Raw genomic sequence first — 26,197 nt, forward strand, 5'->3', positions numbered from 1 at the left:
ACATGGGTTGAACTTGGCTAGGCTCGTAAAGGCCCTGGGGCCATTAGCCTAGTAATCTCCTATGATCTTATGTATTATCTGGACCTCACCATTTAACTCAAGGGGTGAGATGTTTTGAAAGTTAGTTTCAGATGTAAAAGTAATTCAAAGTGGGAAAAGAAAAAGGCTCTGAAATGTCTGAACGATACATTGGGAGAATATAAAAGTCTTCTCCTGGCTAAAAATAATAATAAAAGTTATGTCCTCACCACAACTATGCATCTGTGTTATTCATGTTCATTCTTCCTCAATGAATTAGTCTCGGATCTGACCCTCGTATATGACTCAGCTGCTTTTCTCTAGATACTAGGATCCAACTCTCGACCTCCTCTCTTGACCCCTAATGCCCCTGACCACTGCATTACCTCAGATTGAGCTTGCTGCTACTATACTATATTTGAAATATAAAACATAATCATAATACTGCAGGAAAGTTGAATACTAACAGAACAGGGGCTCAAACAGCAACTGTGGTTCCTTGCAAAAAAATTCATCAGGTCACTACTAAAGAAATGGACAGAGGGAAGGTGAGGGGGGTGGAGAATGAAAATGGACAAAATAGATGCATAGTTATGGTGAGTATATAACTTTTATATCTAATGTTGTTATTTTCATTCATTCCTCAATGAATGGGACAGAGTCCTCAGCTATGGTAAGCTTGGGAGGGCCTCATGGAAGGATGTTCCGGAGAAACGCAGAACGAAATGCAGCCTTGTTTCTGGAGATGATATCCAACTTGTAATGAGCAATAAAGGTATGAGCATTAGACCAAGTGATAGCTGCACAAATATCATCAATAGAAGCTCTGGCCCAAAAAGCAGCTGACCTAGCTACTGACCTAGAAGAGTGTGATTTTGGTTGTCTTGGCAAGGTTAAATCTCTCGCAGAGTAAACATGAGAAATACAATCTGTTATCCATTTGGCTAGCATAGTTTTTGATACTGGTTTTCCCAATTTGTTACTGGCAAATGAAACAAATAATTGGTCAGTTTTTCTAAATTCTTTTGTCCTGTGAAGATAGAAATGAAGTTGACTATCTACATCTAAAAGGTGAAGCATGTATTTTCCTTCATTGTCAAATTTAGGAAAGAAAAATGGCAAGCTGATCACTTGATTCATGTTTGTTTCAGAGGCAACTTTGGGTAAAAAGGAAGGATTAGTATGGAAGGTAACCCTATCTTTATGGAAAAATCAAATAACACAGTTTTGAAGAGAGTGCTTGGAGTTCTGAGATTTGCCTCACAGAAGTTATAGCCACAAAGACTGTTTTCCAAGAAACACTTTGCAGATCTGCTTTAGCCGAGGGCTCAAAGGATGACTGTACTAAACTCTGGAATACAACAGTAGGATCCCAAGGCAGAGTGTGATCCTTTATTGGAGGTCTAAGTAAAAAGGTACCTTTAAGAAATGTCTTACATAATTTGGATGAAGCTAAAGGAGAAGCATTATCTCCGATGTAGTGGTTAGAGATGACAGCCACGTGAACTTTGATGGTGGAGAAACTTGCACCACTTGGAAAAATAGAGGCAAGAAAATCTAAAACTACAGGGACTGGAACGGAGAAAGGATCCATCTCTCTCTTTTCAATTTACACTTATAAATCTTTCTTGTAGAGGGCTTCTGCAATGAAAATAAAATTTGGTGAACAGGAGAGGAAAGCTTGGAATGTCTAGCCACCACTGAAATTGGAGAAACCATATGGACAACTTGAGGCCTGCAATGCCCGGATGAGTCATCCCTGACAGATGTTAAAGGAGGTCTGGACTGGGGTCCAGTGTCCAAGGAGGACATAGTAGATGAGACCATAGGAAGGGGAGCCACACTTGCAGAGGCCAAAAGAGGGCAATGAGGATTATCTTGTTCTTCAACCAGAGTGCTTTCTGAAGGAATTTGGAGATTAGAGGCAGGGGAGGATAAGCATAAACAAGACCAGGGGACCAAACGTGAACTACAGCATCTCTTGGTGACTGTCCCTGAGGGAGAAATAGTGCAAAGAACCTTCTGCATTTCTTGTTGAGGGGAGAGTCGAAAAGATCACAGCAAAGCTGACCCCATTTGTGGCAGATCATCTTTGCCACTGATTGACTCAGAACCCACTTGTGAGGCATCAGGATAGTTCTGCTGAGCATGTCTGCTAGAATGTTGGATTTCCATGGTATTTTTCTAGGAGATGCCTGGTTGATGAGGTGAGGAGCCAGTCGTCTAAATAACAAAACACCCTGAATTAATGCAGTCTTAGATGGACTGCCACCACAGCCATGCACTTGGTGAACGCCCAGGAGGCTGTCGAGAGACCAAAGAGCAGGGCTCTGAAATGATAATGCCTGCCTCCCAGCCAGAAGTATAAGTATCTTTGCGAGCACCTGTTCATTTTGATGAGACAGTATGCATCCTGAAGATCTATACAGCACATCCAGTCATCCTTCTGTAACAAAAGCAGAATGGACTGAACCATACCCATCCAAAACTTGGGAGTTCTTTACAAATTGGTTCAGATAAATGAGATTCAAGATACGTCTTGGGTCCCCTGTTTTCTTTGGCACTAAAAAGAACCTTGAACAAATTCCGGATCCTCTTCAGTCTAGTGAGACCTCTTGAATCACCCTTTTGTCTAGCAGCTTTTGAATCTCTAGAGCTACTAACTCCCACTGATTTGGTGGAACATCTAGAAGACATTTTCTTTTCATTGAGGGAACTTGGAAAAAGGGAATGAAATATCCTATGCATATTATCCTTTGCACCCATGAATCTTTTGTGATGGCTGTCCAGGCATTTAAGTGCAAGGATAAGCACACCCCCAACTGCCTCCAGAGAAGAACAGTGGGGTATCCCTTCAGGAGCAACGAAAGGGTCTGTCCAAAAAGGAATCTCAGAACCCTTGGTTTTGCAGACCCCGTTTGCCATGTGGGCAGCATCTTCCATTGTTATTATTCCCCCTGCCTCTGGGAGAAAAATATCCATGTGCATCTTGAAAATGTCCTTGAGATTTCTGGAGCCACATTTTATTACCACCATGTTGTTTTCTAGGAAAAGATCTCTGCAGTGTGGAAAAAGTATTCCCCCAACAGACAAAGTCTTTCCGTCTTACTCACTGCAGGAAAGTGTCTCTTTAAAGGTGGGCCCAAACAAGGAAGATCCATCAATGATGAATGACGAAGCGCTCTGCAAAATCACACAATTGCCTACAGGCATGTCTTCTAATAGCTATGCCTGAACCTGTGGCCCTTGAGGAACCTTCAGCTACATGACAGATTCACCTCATGGGCGCATTTGATATAACGTGTAGGGTGACCAGTTGTGAGGAATAAGTTTTCTCTTCCTCTGCTGACATAGACCTGGGGTAGAATTTGAGAGATCCTTAATTTAGTCCCTCTGCATTCAAGTGTGCAGGTAGTTTAACAAACGTAAAGTGAAGGTCACTGAGGCATAAACTTGCTTAATGTACCTGTCCAGTACCCTAGATTCCCTATTGGGGGATGGACAGAGGAGCTCTATTTGGCCAGCATCTTTTTATTAGCTGTCACAACAACTATGGCATCTACGGGGATGCCGTTACTCCAATAATGTCTATCTTTAAGCACTAAAAGAATCTTTTCCGGATGCCTGAAAATTGGTTCTACTGTGTCTGGTTCCTTACATGCCTGGCAGGAGACAAGATCTATAAGCTCACCTGTGGGAGGTAACCCCAGATGCAGACGGGCCAGACCGGAAGGCTCCTAGGAACACAGACTCCTCCTGGGAAGGGGTTTTGGAAAACCAACCACCTTTTTGGCGTAGGATTTCTAGAATGTCTCCGAAGGAGACATTTTCTGGTGCAGATTTAGAGAACCCCTCCCCTTCAATGAAATCGATGTCTCCTTTTGCACAACCTCTTAAGGAGGTCCTCTTCAGTGGGGTGCTGTGGAGAGGTATTGGAAGAGGCAGTGAGTTCCCTAACTGGAGCTCCCTGTGGAGTAGGATGAAGAGATTCAGAAGCTGGATCTGAAGAGGGAAAAGCAATTGGATCCAAAGAAGTAAGAGTTAAAAGAGCTCTTGGGTGAGATAAGGCCCTCTCCACCACCTTAAAAACAGAGGGACCAGGAGAAGCCAAGGTCTACTTGACCGGAGCTGAAACTCTCTTTTCAGATAAACCAGGGCACTCCTGGCTCTCTGCTCTGAGGGAGGAGTTGGAGCTGAGATGTCCAGTGCTAAGTTCCCCAGGGGAAGTGACGTCTATGAAAGCTTTGGAGTTGAGGTTATTCCCTTGGCTTCATTGCTTTGGCTCTGGGATGCATCTTGCTCAAGGGGAAGTCAGAGCCAAACTGATCAGGGAGGTAGTCGGAGTTGAAGATAGTGGTATCATCGGATCAGACGGTCTGACTCTTACAGAACTCAGATCCGAGGGCTCTGAAAAAGAAGGTCACATGAGAGAAGGCGTAATGACAGTATGTGAGAGAGGTTTAAGGCTCACAGATCTGATGGGATTTTGAGCCGATATGTTCCCCATCTGGATCTGTGTTCTGAGAATTTTTCACACCATCTTATCTACCTATGCTTTGGAAAGCTTTCAGGAGGACCTGATCAAAAAGGAAGTGGAAGGCGGTCGATGAGACTGTCTTAGGGTCTCTTGCAGGAAAGGAGAATTTAGTCTTGAGGGCACTGGCTCTGGAGAAAAATGAGGGCTTCAGAGCCCAGAAGACTTTGAGGTTGAATGTGTTGGATCCAAAGATTACAGATCTGAGTGTTTGGAGATCTTAGCTGGAGGCTCCAAAGTCAGAGCAGATTTGGGAGACCTACCAGGAGAGCACTTTCTATGCTCCCTGGGCTCTATGGATTTTGATTTCTGAAAGGGGGTTTGAGACCCTGCAGTACATACAGTAGAAGAAGGCGCAGAAGCAGGGATAAGGCCCTTAAGCACCAATGTGTTGCACTGATCATTGATGGCTCTGGTATTAAAACCAGCACAAATATTACAAAAAGTATCTAGGTGAACAGGGCCTAAACAATAAGCAATAAATAAGCTGTCTGTGGGCATCAGATTTGGTATTTTGTGCCCACAGGAAGTGCACTTCTTAAATCCAGTAGGCTTTTCAGCCACTGCTCTGAAGTATGCCTAACAGCAAAAGGTCAGTCAAAAGGAGAATATAGACTTTGTTTTATATAAGATAGAGAGAGAAAAGGAAAGTTATACCAACAATGGTAATATTAGTACCTTACAGAGAAGGTAAAGGAAAAAGGGGAAAAATTACCAGCGATGGTAATGAAGAATACCAAAAAGGTAAAGAAAGTTATAAAAAAAGATAAAACTGGCTTAGTGGGTAAAGACAGGATGCTATAAAAATGATAACAAGGAAAAAAGAAGTTATGCTCTTACCATAACATTCCATCTGTATTGTTGATCTTCATTCATTCTTGAATGATGGGTTCAGTTCCGAACTTTTGGAACCAACTTGGCCGTTATACATAGCTCACGCCAGCGAAAAACTCTCGAGCTAAGGCTCTACCCACAATGCCGCTCTTCCCATTACCTCAGATCAAGTTTGCCTAATAGTTAAGAAAATACAGAAGCCATGTCTAAGGTATAACCCTATAATATCCCAGGACTAGGTCCGAACCTCTGGGAGTCTTTTGGAGGGGGCAGGAGGGTGGGATTTCAAGAATGAATGAAGATCGACAACACAGATGGAACGTTATGTTAAGAAGAACTTACAAAAAGTGAAAACGGAACTCAGAACTGAATGAAAAGCAATGTAAACAGATGAACAAAGTCCAAACTCCGATTTAATAAATTAAGCGCTTTCGGAAGGTTCAGTGCCCTTCCTTCCTCAGAATTAACAAACGAACAATGGACAAGCAACAATTCAATTTAAAACTTAGGTTATTAAACATGTAAATTAGTTAAATAAATTAATTAAACTTGTCATGTGACACTTATCGACGTCTTAACTTACTAATCTAAAGCAATTACAAGTTAAAAGGCATAACATGTATCAACCTAACTTTAAAACTAACTCGGTATAAACTGTGTATATTGTTAAAAAAACAATCTTCATTATTTCATACATATGCAAAAGTGCACAACAATTATAAAAAATTAGAAGTTATGTACCTACCATAACGTTCCATGTTAGTTGTCTTCTCTCGCCTTCTTTCTTGCTGGATGGGTTCGGAGCCGATCCTCGGCTCCGACTCGGCACTTGCTTTAGCTCGAGAACTCCTTTTACCAGCTCGAGGCAACCCTATATCCCATGATGCAAGGCGGAACTACCTCAGATCTTGTTTGGCAGCTAACTGACCCTGCTAAAGACTATCCTAACATAATTAGGAACCATGGTTCCTAAAAGAAGTCCTCATAACAATGCTCCAGAGGAAGCAATCTAATAGGAACTCTCCAAGATCTGTCCAGGCCAGGGGGAAGGAGGGAGGTAAGAAAGAAGAGAGAAGACAACTAACATGGAACGTTATGGTAGGTACATAACTTCTAAATGTTAAGTTGTCAATCTCGCCATTCTTGCTGGATGGGACCGTCCTAGCACCTGTATCCCGGGTGGCTCAATGGAACAGACTCTTGAGAACTGTGGAACCAAAACTGGCCCTATCTCTGGAGGCCAAATCCAACTTGTAATGAGACACAAAGGTATGAGGCGTGGCCCAAGTAGCTGCTGCACAAATAGTGTCAATGGGAAGTCTATCCTGAAAGGCTACAGAAGTGGATAGACTCCTGGTCGAATGTGCTTTTGGCTTAGAAGATAGTTGTTTGCCCTGAGAGAGTACACATAGGAAATGGTGGAAGTCAACCACCTAGATAAGGTCACTTTAGAAACTGGAAGACCTAACCTGTTTTCTGCATAGGAGACAAACAATTGGTCTGATTTTCTAATTTGTTTAGTTCTATGCAAGTAGTACCTGAGCTGACGATGGACATCCAAAAAGTGCAGCTTCTGTTCAGCTCTGTCAGAATAGTTAGGAAAGAAAACTGGTAGATCTATAGATTGGTTAATATTGGTTTGAGATACAACCTTGGGAAGAAAGGAAGGGTTAGTTCTTAAAAACCCTATCCTTATGAAAAACCAGATAAGGTGAACGAATACAGAGGGCCTGAATCTCAGAAACTCTTCTTGCAGAAGTAACAGCCAGTAAAAATATAGTTTTCCACGTCAATAACTTCAAAGAACATGTAGCAGACGGTTCGAAGGAGGTAGAATTAGGGATGCCAACATTAAGTTTAGATCCCATTGCGGACGAGGATGTTTCACAGGCGGTTTTAGGAGAAAAACTCCTCTCAAAAAGGCCTTGCATAACCTATGAGACATGATGTTATTGTCATGCAAGCCAACATGATACTTGGAAATAGCAGCCAGTTGTACTTTGACTGTAGATGACGAGGATCCTGAATGAAAAACCTCCGCCAGGAAATCCAAAACAGAATGTACAGGAGCAGTAAAAGGATCAATATTTCTGGCGTTTGCCCAAATTGAAAAACGCCGCCACTTGCTAGCATAAATAGTTCTAGTGGACGACTTTAAAGAAGACACTAAAATGTCTCTGACTGAGTCAGAAATCATTGGTAGCCTGGCTAGGGAAGGAAGTGGAGCAACCAAGCAGTGAGGTTGAGAGAATGAATGGCCCGGTGCTGCTGACCCGACTGGTGGATCAAAAGATCCGGAACTGGGTTCAGATGCCAGGGCTGCACCAGAAGATGACGATGTAGAGACGGAAACCAAATTTGTCGAGGCCAATATGGAGCAATGAGGATCAATTTGGCTCTCAAAACGGTGGCTTTCTGAATGACTTGTGGAATCAATGGAAAGGGAGGAAAAGCATAAAGAAGTCCCCGAGGCCAATCCTGGGTTAGAGAGTCTCTCAAGGGTTGGCCTGGAAGGGGAAATAGTGTGAAGTAATCTGGGCACTTGCTGTTTTGAGGGGTAAAGAAAAGATCGCAACAAGGAGTGCCCCACTTCAGAAAAATCTGATCCACTACAGATTGATTGAGAGACCATTCGTGAGGCATCAGAATAGATCTGCTTAGCCTGTCCGCCAATAGGCTGGACCTGCCGGGGATGTGCGTTGCTATCAGAAACCGCTGAGAAGAGATCGCCCATTGCCAAAGTCTGAGAGCTTATCGACATAACGGATAGGACCTGGTTCTGCCCTGTTTGTTGATGTACCAGACCACGGACATGTTGTCCGTTTGTACTGCAATAGTCCCCGTGGGAAGAAAGTCGTCGAGGGCTTGCAACGTTAAAAGCACTGCTCTCATCTCCAGGACATTTATGTGCAGATGGTATTCTATGGGTTGCCACGTCCCGTGGACCATCCTGCCCTGATAATGCCCCCCCCACCCGATCAGAGAGGCATCCGTGGTGACGGTGGCAACTGGAGGAGGGGGAATAAAGGGTCGGCCCTGATGAAGAAGAGGGGAAGATATCCACCATCGTAGATGAGCCCTGCACGACTGTGTTACCAAGATTTCGTGTCTCATAGGAAGATTGTGGTACGACCACTGCGTGAATAACATCCACTGCAGGAGGCATGTGGAAGCGAGCCAGTGGAAGAAGAACAATGGCCGCAGCCATTAGGCCTAGAACTTTCAAGACAAACCTGGCTTTGATCTTGTTGCTTAGTAAGAGAAGCTGAACAAATTTTGGATGTCCAGAATCCTTTGATCTGTTAGCCTGGCTAACATTTTGACGGTATTTAACTCTGCGCCTATAAAGGTGATAGATTGGCAAGGCAGCAGAGAGGATTTTTCAAATTTACAAATTCCCAGTTCCTTGCAAAGCTGTAGGGTGTAGTCTCTGGACCGAAGAAGCTGATGCTTGGTGGTGGCGGAGAGGAGCCAGTCGTCCAAATAAGAAAACACCTGGAATCCTCGACGTCTCAGGTGAGCTGTGACCACTGCCATGCATTTGGTGAACACTCTGGGGGCTGAAGTGAGGCCAAAGGGCAGTGCTCTGAATTGGTAATGACTGGCTCCCAGCCGAAGCGGAGAAACCTTCTGGTGCGTCTATGAATCTTTATGTGATAGTACGCATCCTGAAGGTCTATAGAGCACATCCAGTTGTCCTTGCCCAGAAAGGGCAGAATGGATTGCAGCGTGACCATCCGGAATCTTGCCTTCATGACAGACTTGTTTAGTCTGCTTAGGTCTAGTATCGGTCTCCAATCTCCCGTCCTTTTGGGGACCAAAAGAATCTTGAGTAGAATGCTGATCCTACTTGGTCTGCCGGCACTGTCTGGATGGCTCTTTTTTCCAGGAGTTTTGAAACCTCCTGTCTTGCCAAATCCCTTTGACCGGGTGAGATGTCTGGAAGGGATTGTAGAGGTACGGGAAACCTTTCGAAGGGGATTTTGTAACCCTCGGATATGATCGACTGTACCCACTTCTCTTGGGATAGGGATTGCCAGGCTACTGGGTACAGTGAAATTCTTCCCCTGACTGCCTCCAAGGGTGGACAGTCGGGCAACACCTCAGGGATGCTGAAAGGGCTTCTCAGGAAGAGATTCCCTGTTGCCCTGGTTCTGAGGACCCCCCCTGCCTCTAGGGCGGCGTCTATTATTGTTACCCCCTCTGCCTCTGGGGGTAAACTGACCACGTGTGTCTGGTGTAGCTCCTTGGGCTTTTCGGAACCACATCTTCCCCCCCTTCTGACCCTTGGGATAAGGTCTAGAAGGAGTGGAAAACTGGACTCCAACGGCAGAAAGAGTTTTACCGTCCTGCTCACATCTGGTCAAAGTATCCTTCAGGTCCGAACAAAGCCGAACCATCAAAGAGGGTGTTGGTGAAGGACGCCTTAAAGGGGTCCGCAAAATTACACAGCCGCATCCAGGCTTGGCGTCTGAGAGCAACACCTGTGCCTGCGGCCCTGCTCGCTCCATCGGCCGCATAAGATATGAGCCGCATGGAGGAGTTAGATATGGAATTCAGGATAGCAAGCTGTGAGGCAATCTTTTCCTGAGCCCCAGCAGCAGAAGGATCCTGGACTACTTCTCCCAGTTCCTTGAGAATATCTCGTTGAAGCCTGGTGAAGTGACAAAGGTAATTCAGCGAACGCATAGCAAAGGTCGCTGAAGAAAACATCCGCTTCCATACCTGTCCATGGTCCTAGAATCCTTATTAGGAGGATGGACAGGTACTGAAGGATCCGCCAGTTCCTTCTTAGTGGCCGCCACCACCATAGCATCCACAGAGACACCTTTGGAAAGGAACTGTTTATCCGAAGGGGCCGTGATGAACTTGGATGGTCTCCTGGGGACAGGTTCCACAGAATCTGGATATTCACGCCTTCCGAGCCACTACCTGCATGAGTGGGTCGAAGGCGGAGACACCAGGAGGTGGAGGGTCGAGATCCAAAGCCTCCAGGTATACCGACTCATCCTCGGAGGGTCAATGGAGGCCAATTCCCCTCTGTTTGAGGAGCTCAAGGATGTCTGAAAAGGAGACATCCTCAGAGGGGACGGGGAACCCTCCGACTCATCTAAGTCGGTATCAGATGTAGTAGACTCGGGAGTCTGTGTGTTTCCTCTTACGTCCTCTTCCGGGGGTTCCCCTGCAGGATCAGGAGAAACCTCGGAAGAGGAGGAAATTCCCAGTGGGGAAACCTGGGGCGATGGATCCCTGGGCCTGAGAGCAAGAGGCTGGCAAGAGGCATCTGCAGGCACTGATGAGGGAGGAGCTAGAGGGACGGACCGCTGACCTGGCTCTGAGGCCAGGACACTCCTCATCACCTCAAAGGCTCCTCTCCCCGGGAGACCAGAACACACCCGCTCCGAAGAGACAGGAATGGTCGGCTCCAAGAAGAGAGAAAGCTCCGAGGCCGATGTCGGTGCCGAGCTTACTAGAGCCGAAGCCCCGAGAGGGAGGCGGGTCGGACAAGGGTCCGATGCCACTAGCCCCTCGAGCCGACAGTGGAAACCCGACGACCAGATCCTTCCAAGGAAGGTCTCAAGGAAGAGATCGGAGCCGAGGCGACGGAGCCGAAGGATGTATCGGCTCCGGCATCGAAACAGTCGCTGTCCCAAGAAGCTCCGGCTCCGAACTCTGGTGTGGAGTCGGAGGAGGAAGCTCAATGATAGGGGTTATAGCCGCAGTCTGTTGAGACGGGCTATGGAGCATTTGGGCCAGTGCCTGAGACTTCAACAGCCTGCTTACCACCCTCTCCAAGTCGTGGTCAGACAGCCTGGAAGATCTCAAGACCGGCTCCGATGGCTCCGCTCCGATAAAGAGGAGACCCGGAGCCGAGTGAATACTCATAATAGAAGGGGACCGGGATCTCTTATGGGTCGAAACCATCGGAGCCAAGTCCCTTGAACTCCAGATGGAGCCGAGGATATCTCGCCCGATGCTGGATAGGTGTCGGCTCCAGCCGAGCCGACAAGGCCAGCATAGTCAGGGTATCGGAGCCGCCGCACCGAACCCACTACTTTAGAAGAAACAGTATCGACTCCAGCCGAGGCGATGTCGGCTCCGACGGGCCGAAGCCACCGGAGGAGGCATGGACACTATAGCCTAAGCCTTCCGTGGCTTATGAGGTTTTCCTGACTTAGGAGGAGAACCTTCAGGTTTAAGTAAACCTCGGAGGATAAGTTTGTTCCTCCTTTCCTGCAGGACTCTCTGGCTAAAAGCATGACACAACGCACAGGAGTCCTGCAGGTGCAAAGGCCCCAGGCAATACACACAAGAAGTGTGACCGTCTGTCAGGGACATTTTCTGACACCACTGGTCACACTTCTTGAAGCCTGAGACCTTGCCTTCTCTAGACATCCTAAAAAGGATAGACACAAACAGTCCCCACAAACACACAACTTAATCCCTACACAAACACACAGGAAGGGATAACCAAGGGGGAACTAGGCCTGACTAAACTACTGTAACTTATTTTACTAAGAAAAACTCACCTCAGCTGGCAAAGGAGACCTCTTTCGCTAAGTGGCAAACGAGATCTGAGGTAGTTCCGCCTTGCATCATGGGATATAGGGTTGCCTCGAGCTGGTAAAAGGAGTTCTCAAGCTAAAGCAAGTGCCGAGTCGGAGCCGAGGATCGGCTCCGAACCCATCCAGCAAGAATGAAGGCGAGATTGACAACTTAACATCTTTTGTTAATGTGTGTGTGTGTGTGCACAAAGAAATTCTTTTTAAGAACCTAATTATGTAGTTAATAATTTTTTTAAGCTTTTTGTTTTGGAGACTTTTACATATTTCTCCATCGATTTAACATTATCTTAGGTTAAATTTGTTTAAAGCTATAGCTGGTTAATTAGGTTCTTAAAAAGAATTTCTTTGTGCACACACACACACACACATTAACAAAAGTTTTTTATAATTGTTGTGCACTTTTGCGTATGTATGAAATAATGAAGATTGTTTTTTAACAATATACACAGTTTATACCGAGTTAGTTTTAAAGTTAGGTTGATACATGTTATGCCTTTTAACTTGTAATTGCTTTAGATTAGTAAGTTAAGACGTCGATAAGTGTCACATGACAAGTTTAATTAATTTAACTAATTTACATGTTTAATAACCTAAGTTTTAAATTGAATTGTTGCTTGTCCATTGTTCGTTTGTTAATTCTGAGGAAGGAAGGGCACTGAACCTTCCGAAAGCGCTTAATTTATTAAATCGGAGTTTGGACTTTGTTCATCTGTTTACATTGCTTTTCATTGAGTTCTGAGTTCCGTTTTCACTTTTTGTAAGTTCTTCAGTTTGTTTTCGGTCTTTTTAGTTGTTACGTTATGTTAAGAACATAACTTCTTTATCTGATGTTGTCAATCTTCATTCATTCTTGACTGATGGGAAAGACTCCCCAGCTACTTTAGATCCTGGGCTGCCCTAAGAAAGGATATTCCTGAGCACCATAAAGCCAAAGTATGTGCTTCCCCTGGAGACCATGTCTAAGTTGTAATGACTGATAAAGGTAAGTGGAGTAGACCAAGTTGCAGCTGCACATATGTCTTCCATAGAAACCCTGGAATGGAAGACCAATGAGGTGGAAACAGAATGAGCTCTAACTGTAGTTGACAGCTTGAGTTTATTTTGGTTGTATATAAAGTTAATGCAGTCTCTTAGCCATTTTGACAAGGTGACCTTTGATACAGGTTTGCCCAGTCTGAGTCCTGAAAATGATAGAAATAGTTGGTCTGATTTTCTAGAAGATTTCTAGAAGATTTTGTTCTGTCCAAGGAAAAACATAATTGTCTGTGGAAGTCCAACAAGTGCAAACAGTACTCTCCTTTGTAAAATTTTTGAAGAAGACTGGTAAGTCTATGGACTGGTTGATATTAGACTCTGATACCACCTTGGGAAGGAAGGAGGGATTGGTTTTGAGTGATACTCATTCTTTGTGAAAAATGATATAGGGATGGTTCACACATAAAGCTTGTAACTTTGAAATTCTCCTAGCAGACATGATAGCTAGTAGGAAGAAAGTCTTCCAAGATAAAAACTTGAGGTCACAAGTAGCTGCTGGCTCGAAGGTTTGTCAAACTAGACATTGTAAGACTAAGGTCAAATCCCATGGTGCTACAGGGTCTTTGAAAAGGGGTTTTAAATGCAGAGTGCGTTTAAGAAAAATTCTGCATAGACGATGAAACATCAAGGAATGGTCATCAAACGCATTATGAAAATTTGAAATGGCAGCCAAATTAATCTTAATTGTAGACGTAGAGGCCCCCCCATTTCAAATAAGGTAGCTAAATATTCCAGGACCTTATCAACTGACACAGAGAAAGGGTCTATGCAGTTTGCACATGCCCGGATTGAAAATCTTTTCCATTTATTTAGATAAAGCTTTCTGGTGGATAGTTTATGGGAAGCCAGAAGTATCTTTTGCACTGGAGAGGACAAGTCATTCTGCCTGACAATTACTGGAATTGGATAAACCAACCCATCAGCTTGAGATTTTGAAGAATGGGATGCACCAGACCCTGGCAGTGAGACAGTATGTTCGGAGCTGGGTCCAGAGTCCACGGGTGGTCAACCAGATGAGGCCAAAGAAAGGGGAACCAGACTTGATGGGGCCAATAAGGTGCAATGAGAATCACTTTGCTTCTCAACCGTTGGGGCTTTCCTCAGAAAATAGGGGATCAGTGGAATTGGGGGAAAGTCATACAGGAGTCCCAGGGGCCAATCGAGAAGAAGTGCATCTCTTGGGACTCCCAGCGAGGGGGGGATTAGGGCAAAGTAGCTGCTGCATTTGTGATTTATGGGAGAAGCAAACATGTCACAGAAAGGCTGACCCCATCGACAAAAGATCTTCTCTGCTATGTTGGGATTGAAAGACCACTCATAAGGCAGAAGGATACATCTGCTCAGTTTGTTCACAATCATGTTGGAGTTCCCCAGGATATGCATTGCTATCAGAAGGTGGTTGGAAGTGACTGCCCATTGCCAAATCCTTAGAGCTTCCCAACACAGAGGGTAGGATCTGGTTCCCCCTTGTTTGTTGATATACCACACTATGGACATGCTGTCTGATTGGATTGCAACTGTCCTGGAAGGAAGGACAGCCTAGAATGCTTGCAACCCTAAAAGCACTGCCCTCAGTTCTAGGACTTTAATGTGCAAATCAGCCTCTTGTGGGGACCAAGTTCCTTGAACAGTCTTTTCCAGAAAATGCCTACCACCCTTTCTGAGAAGTGTCTGTGGTCAGTACGACCTTGGGCTGACAGGGGGAAAAGGAACGAGCCCATAGATTCTCTTCTGGCTTCATCCACCAAGATAAATCCTTTTTGCAATGATTTATCAAGACTGGATGGGACATGGGGTGTGTTAGAAGTGCCCCATTGTGACGCCAAGAGCCACTGAAGCTGTCTCATGTGATACCTCACTAGAGGAATAAGACGTTATGTACTTACCATAACGTTCCATGTTAGTTGTCTTCTTCTCGCCTTCTTTCTTGCTGGTTGGGTTTGGAGCCGACCTTCGGCTCCGACTCGGCCATTTTCTAAAGCTCGAGAGCTACTTACTGGCTCGAGGCCTCCCTATATCAAACAGTGCCTGGCGCTAGACCCCCAGATCTCGTTTGGAAGACCTAGCACCATAATAATACAAGAGGACAACTGTCCCAATAGCAAGACTTCAGCTACAGGGCTGAAGAAAAAGGTAGAGGATGTAAATCGGTAAAGACTCAGCCAGTGACACGACTCGTAGGAGGACTCTTCTCGGTCCATCTAGGCTAGGGGGATGGAGGGTGGGACACAAGAAAGAAGGCGAGAAGAAAACTAACATGGAACGTTATGGTAGGTACATAACTTCTTAATGTTAAGTTGTCTCTCTCGCCTTCATTCTTGCTGGTTGGGACAGCGTCCCTAGCACCTTAGTCCTGGGTGGCTCATCGGAACAGACTCTTGAGCACAGTGGAACCAAAATCAGCTCTGCTCCTAGAGGCCAGATCCAATTTATAATGTGAAATGAAGGTATGAGGGGTGGCCCATGTGGCTGCCGCACAAATGGCTTCCATAGGTAGTCTTGATTGAAAAGCTACCGACGTAGCTAAAGCCCTAGTAGAGTGGCCTTTAGGTTTAGCAGGGAGTTCTTTATTCCTCAACTGATAAACAAGGGTAATAATAGAGGACAACCACCTGGATAAGGTTACTTTAGACACTGGTTGACCCTGCTTACCCTCCGCATAGGACAGGAAGAGTTGGTCTGATTTCCTTATTTGCTCAGTCCTATGCAAATAGAAACGTAATTGCCTATGAACGTCCAACTGGTGTAATTTGTGTTCAGCTTTGTTGGAATAATTTGGAAAAAAGACTGGCAGATCGATGGATTGATTCAAATTATTTTCGGAGGGGACCTTAGGAAGGAACGAAGGATTAGTCCTGAGTGAAACTCTATCCTTATGGAAAACTAGGTAAGGAGGACAAACACAAAGGGCTTGAAGTTCAGAAACTCTCCTCGCTGAAGTAATGGTCACCAAAAAGAGGGTTTTCCAAGTAAGCAATTTCAAGGAACAGGAAGCTGCCGGTTCAAAGGGAGGCAGTATCAAGGAAGCTAGGATCAAATTTAAGTCCCACGGAGGCGAGGGATCTCTCACTAGAGGCCTGAGCAAGATTGTTCCTTTCAGAAAGGCTTTGCAAAGCTTATGGGACATGATGCTGGTTTCTGCCAGGCCCGTATGGAAATTAGAGATTGCCACTAATTGAACTCTAATGGTGGCCGAAGAGGAGCCTGCTTGAAAAAGTGCTGCTAAAAAGTCCAGAACGTTATGGACAGGGGCCGTGAAGGGATCTATATTTCTAGCCTCTGCCCAGAAAGAGAAATGTTTCCACTTACTAGCATAAGTCTTCCTGGTTGTAGGTTTGTGCAAAGAAAGGATAATCTCCCACACTGAATTGGAAAACTGGGAAGCCTGGCTAAGGTTGGAAGTGGAGCAACCAAGCAGTGAGGTTGAGAGACTGAAGAGACTGATGTAGCCTGCCCGACTGATGAATCAGGAGGTCCGGAACTGGGTCCAGATTCCAAGGCTGCTCTAGAAGGTGACGATGCAGGAATGGGAACCAGATTTGTCGAGGCCAGTAGGGGGCAATGAGGATCATCCTGCGACCCAGCATGGTAGCTTTCTGAATTAGTTTGGGAATTAGTGGAAAGGGTGGGAATGCATACAGTAGTCCCTGGGGCCAATCGTTAACTACAGCGTCTCTGGGGGAGTGTCCGGGAAGAGAGTGAAGAAACTGTCGCACTTGCTGTTGAGAGGAGTTGCAAAAAGGTCGCAGCAAGGATGACCCCATTTGCGGAAGATTTTGTCCGCTACTGTCCGGTTGAGAGACCACTCGTGAGGCATGAGAATAGCTCTGCTTAGCCTGTCTGCTATGGCGTTGGATTTCCCAGGGATGTGCATTACTGTCAGAAACCGTTGAAAGGAGATCGCCCACTGCCATAGTCTGAGTGCTTCTTGACATAAGGGATATCACTTGGTTCCACCCTGCTTGTTGATGTACCACACTACAGACATATTGTCTGTCTGAATTGCAATGGTCCCAGTGGGTAGAGAGTTCTGAAGAGCTTGCAACGCTAAAAGCACCGCCCTCATCTCCAAGACATTTATGTGCAAGTGGTAGTCGTGGGGTTGCCAGGTGCCCTGGACAGTCCTGCCCTGAAAATGCCCCCCCCCCACCCGATCAGGGAGGCATCTGTGGTCACCGTGGCAACTGGAGGAGGAAGGACAAATGGTCTGCCCTGGGGTACTGATTGAGAGACCATCCACCAAGTCAATTGGTCTTTGCATGACTGTGTGATTATTATTTTGTGAGACAAAGGAAGTTGTTGAAAGGACCATTGGGTGAAAAGCATCCACTGGAGAATCCTCATGTGAAAACGGGCCAGGGGAACTAATAAGATCGCTGCTGCCATGAGACCCAAGGTTTTTAGGACGAATCTGGGCTGAATCTTTATGCATCCTAATAATACTTGTACATGTCGACGAATGTCTGCCACTCTGTCTACTGGAAGTCTTGTGGACAGATCTTTAGTATTTAATCTTGTGCCTATAAAGGTTAAAGACTGACAAGGTGACAATGCAGACTTTTCAAAATTTATTGAGACACCTAGGTTGGAGCATGTTTGGATGGTATAATCCCTGGCTCTCAGCAATTGATGTCTGGTGGTAGCAGTAAGGAGCAAGTCATCTAGATATGGAAACACCTGGAATCCTTGCCGTCTCAGGTGAGAGGTAACCATTGCCATGCATTTGGTGAACACCCTGGGGCTGTGGTGAGACCAAAGGGCAGGGCTCTGAACTGGTAATGACTGGCTCCCAGCCGGAAGCGGAGAAACCTCCTGGAACGCCTGTCCATTTTGATGTGTTCATACGCATCCTGAAGATCTATGGAGCACATCCAATTGTCCTGACCCAAACAGAGTAGAATGGACTGAAGCGTGACCATCCGGAACTTCGTTCCTTGAACAGACTTGTTTAGTCTGCTGAGATCCAAAATCAGTCTCCAGTCCCCTGTCTTTTTTGGTACCAAAAAGAACTTTGAGTAAATTCCGGATCCTTGCTGGTCTGCTGGGACTTGTTGGATGGCCCGTTTTTTTAGCAGTCTTGAAATTTCTTGTACTGCCTGTTCCCTTAGACTGGGTGGAACATCTGGGATGGGGTTGTTTGATTTTAAGGGGGTGTGGACAAATGGGATTTTGTAACCTCCGGATATGATAGACTGTACCCATCTGTCTCGAGTGATGAGACGCCAGGCTTCTGGGTACAGAGACAACCTTCCCCCGACTGCCTCCGAAGGTGGACAGCTGGGCAGCCCCTCAGGGGTGCTGGAAGGGCTTGTCAGAGAAAGATTCTCTGCTGCCCTGATTCTGCGGACCCCCTCTGCCCCGCGGGGGGGCATCTATTGTTGTTCCCTCCTCTGCCTCTGGAGGGAATCTCGCCACGTGTGTCAGGCACGGCTCCCTGGGCTTTCCGGAACCACATCTTTCCACTCTTCTGACTCCTAGGGTATGGTCTACAGGGAGTGGAGAAATGGACTCCCATGGCAGAGAGAGTCTTGCCTTCCTGCTCACACCTGGTAAGTGTATCTTTCACCTGAGGTCCAAACACAGCCGAACCATCAAAAGGGGTGTTGGTGAAAGACATCTTGAAGGGATCAGCGAAGTTACATAGCCACATCCAGGCATGTCTTCTCAAAGCCACGCCTGTGCCTGCGGCTCTACTCACTCCATCAGCTGCATACGAAATGAGCTGCATGGAGGAGTTAACGATAGAATTAAGAGTTGCCAGCTGAGAGTTTATCTTGTCTTGAGCCCCCACAGCTGATGGATCTTGCAGGGTATCTCCTAGCTCCTTGAGGGGATCCCTCTGAAGACGGGTGAAGTAGCACAAATAATTCAGCGACCACATGGAGAAGGTCACTGAGGAAAACATCCGCTTCCCGTATCTATCCATTGTCCTAGACTCTTTATTAGGGGGATGGACAGGTACAGAAGTATCAGCCAACTCCTTTTTCGTGGCAGCTGCTACCACCATGGCATCAACAGGGACACCCTTTGTCAAAAACTGTTTATCTTGAGGGGTCGTAATAAACTTAGTGGGCCTGTGGGGGGTTAGTTCTAGTGTGTCCGGAGCTGACCATGCCTTCCGAGCCACCACTTCCATTAATGGATCGAAAGGCGGAGACACCCAGGAGGTGGAGGGGCGAGAACCAAACGCATCCAAGTATACCGACTCATCCTCAGAAGGGTTAAGGGCAGACCAGTTCCTCCTCTGCTTAAGGATCTCAAGGATGTCTGAGAAAGAAACATCTTCATAGGGGGATCTTGGGGACCCTTCCGAATCCTCCAAGTCAGTATCTGACGTGATAGACTCTGGGGAGTCAACATGTTTCCTCTTACATTTCCTCTTTCGAGGGGGCTCCTCTGAAATCTCAGGGGAGGCCTCGGAAGAGGAAGATACACCCAGTGGGGTGACCTGGAGCATTTGATCCCCCTGCTTGGGGTCTGGAGGAGGGGGAAAGACCGAAGCAGGCACCCTGGGGGGAGGAGCTGAAGGGGCTGATCGAGGTGCAGACTCAGAAGTCAGCACGCTCCTCATGACCTCGAAGGCACCCCTGTCTGGCAAAGAAGAAGGCCCCCGCTCCGAAGAGACAGGAATCCTCTCCGGCACCGAAAGGGACGGCTCCGAGACCGATGTAGGAGCCGAGCTTACCTGCGCCGAGGCTTCGAGAGGGAGAATGGGGTCGGACAAGGCTCCGATGCCACTCTCCCCCTCAGAGCCAACGAGGGAGTCTTGGCGCCCAGATCCCTCCAAGGACGGAACCATTGAAGAAATCGGAGCTGACGAAGGAGCCGAAAGGGGAAGCATCGGCGCCAACGTTTCCAGGATCCAAGCCCCAACAAGCTCCGGCTCCGAACTGACAGGAGGAGTCGGAGGAGGAACTACTTCAGAAACAGGAACAGCCACAGCCTGATGAGGAGGGCTAGTTAACATTTTTGCCAGGGCCTGTGATTTGAGGAGTCTACTAACCACTCTCTCCAAGTCATGATCGGATAGCCTCGAGGACCGAGAAGAATGGGACCGATGGCTCCTTTCAGACTGTAGCAAAGGCGATCCCGGAGCAGAGCGAATCGACTCTAGGGATGGTGACCTGGATCGCTTACGGCTCCCTGACGGCTCCGACACCAAGGTTGGAGCCGAGAGAGATTTAGATACTTCGGTTCCGGCCGGAACCGAAATTGAAGCAGACGCTCCACCTGGCGACGGCTTCGTACTGGGAACCGACGGCTTGGTGGGCTTAGGGGTTTTCGCTGGCTGAGACTTCACCGGAGACCCCTCGGGTTTTAGTAACCCCCTGAGAATTAACTTGTTCCTACGCTCCTGCAGGACTCTTGGACTAAAGGCATGACATACCGAGCAAGAGTCCTGCAGGTGTAGGGCACCCAAACAATAAACACAAGAAGTGTGACCGTCTGTCAGAGACATTTTCTGACAGGACGAGTCACACTTCTTGAACCCTGATACCTTGGTATCCTTTGACATGTTAAAGAAAAAAGGAATACTGATGGATAAATGTTAGACTAGTGCAAAAAACACACACTCACACACACACACACTAGTCCCACACCTTCACACAAAAAATTTAAAGGAAACAATACTAACAAAACTAAGAGACTATGACTTAGACTACAAAGGCTAAACACTACTTCCTACTGGAACAATTTAAAAGGGAAGGGGATAGCCTCTAACTTAAACGACCTACTTAGGGAGATGGAGGGGGGAGGGGAGAAACTCTCTAAGTAAAAACGAGTTTCCTAAGAGTAGAAAAACACAGGGAAAACTAAGACTAATCTACAGTACTACTCTGATTTAACAAAAAAACTTGAAAAATATACACTAAAAGTTTAACTACTAATATTACAAAAGATGAATACGACCTGAGCCAGTAAAGCGCAACTTCATAGCTGAAGCGGCAAACGAGATCTGGGGGTCTAGCGGCAGGCATTGTGGGATATAGGGAGGCCTCAAGCCAGTAAGTAGCTCTCAAGCTTTAGAAAATGGCCGAGTCGGAACCGAAGGTCGGCTCCGAACCCAACCAGCAAGAATGAAGGCAAGAGAGACAACTTAACATCTAATGTTATTGTTGCTGCCATTGTTCCCAAAGCTTGTAGTATCACATGAGCAAGAACGTTTTTGGAAATGATTACTTGAAGTTGCGATCTTAATTTCAACAGCCCTTGGAGAGGAAGGGAAGCTACACAGAATATTGTATTTAATCTTGCTCCGATGAACTCCAGATCCTGTGTGGGAGTCAATTGTGACTTTTGTTGACTGATATGCTTAGTATTTTGGCAAGATGTAGAATGAAGTCTATGATGTAAAACAGTAGATGCCTGGAGGGGGCGGTGAGGAGCCAGCCATCTACATATGGAAACACCCCAAATCTCTGTAGTCTCATATGAGCTGCTATGACTGCCATGCATTTGGTGAACACCCTGGGGGCTGTGATGAGACCGAAGGGCAGTGCTCGGAACTGGTAATGACTGGCTCTTAGCCAGAAGCGGCAATATCTTCTGGAGCGCTTGTCCATCTTTATGTGGTAATACGTGTCCTGAAGATCTATACACCACATCCTGTAGTCCTTCTCTAGAAAGGGAAGGATTGACTGAACCATGACCATCCAGAATTTTGTCTACTGTACAAATTTGTTCAACAGGCCGAGATCCAAGATTGGTCTCCAGTCCCCTGTCTTTTTTGGCACTAAAAAGAATCTTATGTAGAATTCAGATCCTATTTAGTCTGGTGGGACTACTTGGATGACTCTTTTTTTGAAGCAGCTTTTGAATCTCTACTGCAGCTAGATCCCTCTGACTGGGTTGAACATCAGGGATTTGTTTTTGGGATTTTGGTAAAAGATTGAAGGGAATTTGGTAACTTCTGGTAATTATTTTCTGTATCCAGGTGTCCGAGGTTATTGTAAGCCATGCTGAATGGTACAGAGAAAATCTTCCCCCAACTGCCTCCAAAGGTAAGCAATCAGCCCTCCATTCAGGAGCACTGATAGGGCTGTCCCAGGAAAAGAATCTCTAGAGCCCTGGTTACATGAACTCCCCTCTGCCGTGGGGGGTGGTGTCTTCCAGAAGAATTCCTCCCTCTGCCCCGGGGGAATACTCATCACATGTGCCCTGAAAAGGCCCTCGGGTCTTCTTGAACCACATTTTTCCACTCCTCTGATTCCTGGAGTACAGTCATTGTGGAGCGGAAAACCAATGCCCACAGCAGAAAGGGTCTTTCTGTCTTTTTCACACCTGGCTAGTATGTCTCTGACTTTTGGGCTAAAAAAGGAAGTGCCATCAACAGGAGCATTGATAAAGGAAGACTTAAAGGGTTCCGTGAAATCATACAAGCACATCCAGGCATGACGCCTAATGGCAATGCCTGTACCCACTGCTCTAGATGTCCGTTCGGCTGTATGAGTAATAAGTCGTACGGATGAATTTGGCATCGACTCCAGGGTGGCAAGCTGAGAAGCAACATTATCTCGAACCTCATCAGATACTGCTCCTGCAAGGGTGTCTGACAGCTCAGTTACCCAATCCCTTTGGAGTCTAGTAAAGTGTGCCAAGAATTTCAAGGACTGAATAACGAAGGTCATTGAGGCAAAAACCCACTTCACAAATCTTTCCATCATCCAAGACTTTCGGTTATGAGGATGGATAGTTATACTCTGCTCGGTGAGTTCCTTTTTGGTGGCCGCTGCCACCACCATGGCATCCTCTGTTAGACCCCTAGACCAATGGGGCTGATCTTCTGGGGCTGAAAGAATCTTATCTGGTCCCAGGGGAATAGGCTCTATGGAGTCAGGAGTCTTCCACGCTCACTGAACAATCAACTTAACTAGGTCGTCAGTGGGCAGGGTCACCTAAGAAGTAGAAGGGTGGGCATGAAAAGCTTGCAAGAACACAGATTCCTCGGAGGATGGATTTGAGGGTTTCCAATCACCCCTCTGTTTTAATATTTCCAGGATGTCTCCAAAAGAGACATTTTCCAGAGGTGACCATGGGTCCCTTCTGGTTCATCGTAATCTGTGTCTTCAGTGACTGATTCTTCTAGAGAATCTAGGTGCGTCCACTTACATGTCCTCTTATGGGGTCGCTCCTTAGCGGGAGGTTCTGAGGAGGACTCTGGAGAGGGAGGACCCTGAACCGGGGTGTCTTGCAGCTCTTGTACCTGCTGTCCATAAGTAGCAGATTGTGACAGCTGCAAAGCAGAGGAAATGAAAATATGGCACTCCAACGTGGATGAAACCAGCTGGAAGCCTGCTGAGGCCAAAGCTCTCACCATAATCTGGAAGGCAGGCCTGGCTGAAGAGGGATGGGAGCCTGGAACTAAGAAAGACAACCTCTGAACTAGGATCACACCCTGCTCCGATGTGGTGACACCCAGAGTAGGAGCTGAGAGAGGGCTCGAAACTTCCATGGCCCTGAGAGCGGTAGATGGCACCATGGAAACAACTGGAACCAGTCCAAAGATCTCAGAACTAACAGCCAAACCATGGTCACGGGTGTGTGACGGCTCCAAAGGAGCCAAACACCACAGAGTCGACTCTGGCACCGAGGTGAGGTCCACCGTCGGCACTGAGGTAGCTGGTACGGGAAGCGTCAAAGTGGGAGGCTCCAAACCCTGAAAGGAGGTTGAAGGAGGATAAACTGGTGGAGTCCTTGGAGAATAAGCATCGGCTCAGGGTGGGAGAGAGGTTTTTGAAGGTGCAGGGAAGCCTCTAGAAGCCAAAAGCTGGTCCACTAATCTGACTATGTCCAATTCTGAGAGACTCCTGGAGGAACAGATTGAGATTCTCGAAGGGGACTCAGACCTATCCAGAAACGGGCTTGGTTGTTGACCAAAAAAAGGGTCTACTGATGGGGAATATCTAGTCCTGGGAATAACTGTCAGATCGACTTTTGGCACCAAAGGCTGTTGTACAGAAGGAGAATGTGGACCAGAATGAGAGGATAGTGGTGGTTATGAGAAATTATTGCCAGTGCCGAAGAGATCGTTGGCGCCGATGCAATGGTCGGTGCAGAAGAGGTTTGAGTCTGAGATGGTTCAATGACTTGACAGCACTGATGTGGATTTAGTCGTTTTTGGTGCCGAAGATAATGATACTCTCACTTTCGGTACTTTGGCTTTCGGTTCAGAAGAAGCCATCAGAACCTGTGTTTTTTTGGGACTTTGCTTCATGTGCAGTAGTGGAGATCGGCACAGAATGGCTTCTTTTCTTCACATCTGGCTTTGAAGATTTTGAAGTCTCTGCCTTAGATAGGGCTTCAGTAAATGGACATTTCAATAAGCCTTTTAAGATAAGCTTATTACGCCTCTTTGCTAAAGTACACGCGCTAAAACCCTGACAAATATTACAAGTTATGTCCAAGTGAGGAGCATCCAAACAGTACACACAAGAAAGGTGCCCATCAGAATTGGGCATCTTTCTGCCACAGTCCTGACACTGCTTGAATCCGGATGTCCCCTTTTGTTTCTCTGCCATATCCAAAAACAGTTGGGTCACAGATACGCACACTCATGCACAAAAGAGAGAAAAGTAAAGAAGGAATTGTTTTTCTTTTTGACAGATATACCAACAATGGTATAGAAAAAATACCCAAACGGGTAAAAGGAGAAAAGGGGAAATAGGATACCAACAATGGTATGTAACACTACCAACTGTAATGAGGAAAGGAAGGAGGCCTGTTAGCAACAATGCTTATAAGGGTTACTGTAAGGTAAAAGTTGGTGGGTAGAAATAATTGGAAAACAGTCACACACTCAAAAACAAGGTTGCGAAACTCTCCAGTAAGAGAGAGAAAGAGTTTTAACCAAATATTGCTAGAAACAACATTGAAAAATAGAAATTTAAAAGCACTTAGCTGAGAGCATTGGCTGACACGTCCAATTTTCTATGCAGCAAACGAGATCTGAGGTAATGGGAAGAGAGGCATTGTGGGTAGAGCCTTAACTCGAGAGTTTTTGGCTGGCGTGAGCTTTGTATAATGGCTGAGTTGGTTCTGAAAGGTCAGAACCGAACCCATCAGTCAAGAATGAATGAAGATTGACAACCTCAGATAATAAGCTAAACTCTAAAGTTTTTACTCACTATTCCAATTGTTGAGCTCAAGAGAACGCAATCCCAACTGAATTGTTAGAATGGCAAATTAGATCTGAGGTAATGCAGTGATCAGGGGCATTATGGGTAAAGGGAAGAGCTCAAGAGTTGGAGCCTAGAATCTAGAGAAAAGCGGCCGAGTCAGATCCAAGGGTCAGATCCGAGACCCATTCGGTGAGGAATAAATGAAATTGACTACATCAGATTTTCTCTACGTGTTCATCCAGAATCTATGCTCTGTAGGAGACAAATAAAACTGTTGTATAATTTTGTCCAGAATCTCTGCACTGTTAGACACAAAATGTCTCCTACTTGAAATTGTAAAAGAGAGAAATGTGAAACATTATATTACAATTTTTGAAATTCTGAATGTTACTCTTGCTCTTCTGATCTAGGTTCATATGTTCATAAGTCAATACTAGGCTGCTGATCCAGAGGACCATTAGCAGCCTAGGCACAATGCCACAAATCACAGGTTCCCATTGATATGACTAATTTATACCTAATTTTGACCCTTATCAATGAGGGCTTGAGGGAGCCATACACAAGTGTATTTATGATTGCCCATCTATTCATCCAGGTTACACTTAAAGAAGGTAAGCAAGCTACTTTGCATTATATCCAAAGGAAGTCTATTCCATAAAAGAGGGATTCTCTGAGATGTATATTGCTCTTACCAGTAACACCTATTTATGTTTTGGTGGAAATTAAGAATTCTTGAGCAGGTGTTGAACATTTTATTAATTTTGCAAATGTGCATAGAACTAACATGTTATTAATTTTGCAAATGTGCACAGAACTGCATCTTTCAAGGATTTGTAGGCTAGACAGATGTCACCTCTCAAAAGGCTGTAGAAAACAGAAAAGAGGCAGAGCACTTTAAGGCAATCTGGGTAGCTCAAGAAAGCCAAGCCCTTGATTATCTTAGTGGGGAAACTTTGCAGTCTCCCAAGCTGGGTCATATACTTAGGTATAGATCAAATGGGTCATCGTACTCTAATACAGACTGGTGGTCAGACAAGTATATAACTAATGGACCATCATACTCTATTTTGGGCCTCGTGAGGGAGGAGTAG

At 46.0% G+C, this 26,197-nt stretch overlaps 1 protein-coding gene across 1 annotated transcript in view; it reads right to left on the reverse strand.

The window, feature by feature from the left end:
- Nucleotides 1-26,197, reverse strand: part of CCDC152 (coiled-coil domain containing 152) — a 1,110,728-nt gene that overhangs the window by 414,786 nt on the left and 669,745 nt on the right. The window lies entirely within an intron of this gene.

The sequence above is a fragment of the Protopterus annectens genome, chromosome 1.part0 (assembly GCF_019279795.1).
Source record: "Protopterus annectens isolate FY-2018-M chromosome 1.part0, PAN1.0, whole genome shotgun sequence".
NCBI classification, from domain to species: domain Eukaryota; kingdom Metazoa; phylum Chordata; order Ceratodontiformes; family Protopteridae; genus Protopterus; species Protopterus annectens.